Raw genomic sequence first — 2,990 nt, forward strand, 5'->3', positions numbered from 1 at the left:
ACTTTACATTGCACGGATCCCTCAACATACGATGGTTTCAACTAACAATGGTTCATTTGGAATGAATTACCATCGTTTGTTGAGGGCCCACTGTATACCTATATAGTTATAGTTATAGTTTCCCCCCCCCCCTGTTGAGTCCAATATAGTTGGAATCCCACTCTTCTCCATGCCCCCATATATCGTAGTAGGTAGACAGTTCCTGCAGACCTATTGCCCCCGGCGGCCCAGGCATACTTCACCATAATTGGTATAGGCCCCCTCTGTGCCCTTATAGATGAATATTTGTCCTATATTCGCGAATTTCGCATATTCGTTATATATGTGAATAATCGCAGAAATCGAAGAAAATCGAAGAAAACAGTGAGGGGTTGGGCAACTTTACTATTGGTTGCTAGGGATGTTGTTGATAACCTCTGCCAACTGTATTTGCATCATTCTAATTGGCCCACAAGTGAAAAGAAGGAATATGCGAATATTCACATATGCGGGAGAAAAGGGAATATTCGCAATTTCGAATGTGTAGCGAAAATATTCCCAATATTCGCAAATTCGAAATGCAAATATTCGCGCCCAACATTATATAGTAGTAGGTAGGTGGCCTGCACAGAAAATCTGCCCTGCTGCTTCCGTGCTCCACTGCTCCTCTGGTCTGGCCGGGCCTTAGCAGTAGGTCTCCGGACTGGAGGAGGAGTGAGGCGGTGAAGCAGCGTTAGTTTAGTTACTGTTCAGGGTCAACACCAAGGTCCCGGCCCGCTCTCTCCTGACCTCCTGCTCCTCTCCTAGAGGTGTGATTACTCTCTGACTTGTCACTTTTGGAACTATGACCAAGCGGCTGCTGCGGGTCAAAACCCAGAAATGTCAGCTTTATCCAGTTTTGTCTATAAAAGGGACAAAATTAACATTCTTATTGAGAAGACGGGACGTATGGTCAGCCTAACTAAGAAGCCGCACATATTCACATTCGACATTTTTTATTTTATTTACTCAGTATTTCTTGTCATCACATGAAAGGCATTTACAGATTAAGGAGAATTTAGATTCGTCTTTCAAATGTTATACGTCTTTGATATGTGCATATGCGGGAGAAAAGCGAATATTCGCAATTTCGAATATATAGCGAATATATTCCCAATATTCGCAAATTTGAAATGCAAATATTCGCGCCCAACACTATATAGTAGTAGTTAGGTGGCCTGCACAAAAAATCTGCCCTGGTGCTTCGGTGCTCCACTGCTCCTCTGGTCTTAGCAGTAGGTCTCCGGACTGGAGGAGGAGTGAGGCGCTGAAGCAGCGTTAGTTTAGTTACTGTTCAGGGTCAACACCAAGGTCCCGGCCCGCTCTCTCCTGACCTCCTGCTCCTCTCCTAGAGGTGTTATTGAGAAGACGGGACGTATGTTCAGCCTAACTAAGAAGCCGCACATATTCACATTTGAATTTATTTTTTATTTTTTATTTACTCAGTATTTCTTGTCATCACATGAAAGGCATTTACAGATTAAGGAGAATTTAGATTCGTCTTTGAAATGTTATTTTCTTCTTTTTTAGACAATCTGCCTTTCATTTTCGGCGTAATGGTGGGAAGGGGGGACCTGCTTTTCGAGTGGTTTATGAGTATTGTTCTTGGAAGAGAATTGAACGATAGTAGAATAATAATTTACTCATGTTGTAAGGTTACTGAGATCGTTTTCTCCTGAGTGATCTATTGTTATTGCCGTTACATAAGCTTTTTTTCTCTTCTATTATCTGTTTAACTGAATTTATTGAGCAGAGCCTATGGTTTGCATGTACATCACAGTGTGCCACCATATGCTACCTCTATAGATTACCTTAATGTGGAAACATTTTCCAAAAGAAGCAGTGCTTCCTACTGGATATTCACTATTATTTCTATTAGATTCGTTAGAGATACGGTATATTCCTATAGACGTCTTTGGGTGCTTTTTATGTACAATTCCAAGTTTGTGCAGAACCAGAATCTGGAAATGTAAATGAGATTTAAAGGGGTACTCCATAGAAAAAAATTGTTTTTACATTTTAAGCCTTCCAGTACTTAACAGCTGCTGTATGCTCCAGAGGAAGTTGTGTAGTTCTTTCCAGTCCGACCACAGTGCTCTCTGCTGGCACCTCTGTCCGTGTCAGGAACTGTCCAGAGGAGGAACAAATCCCTATAGCAAACCTCTCCTGCTCTTGACAGTTCCTGACACAGACAGAGGTGCCAGCAGAGAGCACTGTGATCAGACTGGAAAGAACTACACAACTTCCTCCAGAACATACCACAGCTGATAAGTACTGTATAACTTTCTCAAGAGCCATAGGTTGGGAGAACTGTAAATACCAAAAATGTTAGGATAGGGGATAAGTGTCTGAACAGAGGGGGGGGGGTCCAATTGTTGGGACCCCCTGCGATCTCCTGCACGGTGCCCTGGCTCTCCTCATGAAGCTCAAAGTTCTGGTCAACGCGCCCTCTTCATGAATCTCCATGGGAGAGCCGGAGATACACAAGAGCTGTATCTCCGGATCTCCCATAGAACTGCATATAGGGGGCTTGTCGACCACCTCTTCATGCTTTGGTCAACATGCTCCGTTCATGGGAAAAGCCAGGGCACCGTGCAGGAGATCCTATGGGTCTCAGCGGTCGGACCTCCAGCTATCAGACATTTGTGCTTTTGTGACAGAAAATATGGATTTTATTAACGAAAGGAGGCTCAAAATATGCTTTCCAAACTCTTTACTGCTCGTTATAGCAGCAAGAAAAAGTAATGTACAGGTGAGAAAAAACTTGAACAGGTACAACCAAACCTGCTATAAGGTATAGTCTGTATGTATCCAATCAGGTGGTATGCTAGGTGATATAAGGAGAAGAGCCTTTATGATGTCTCCTTTGTTTTTATGTGAGATAGGAACAATGAGGGAGATTTATCAAATCCTGTCCAGAGGAAAAGTTTCTGAGTTGCCCATAGCAACCAATCAGATTGCTTCCTTCATTT

The sequence above is a fragment of the Hyla sarda genome, chromosome 7 (genome assembly GCF_029499605.1).
Source record: "Hyla sarda isolate aHylSar1 chromosome 7, aHylSar1.hap1, whole genome shotgun sequence".
Classification (NCBI taxonomy): Eukaryota; Metazoa; Chordata; class Amphibia; order Anura; family Hylidae; genus Hyla; species Hyla sarda.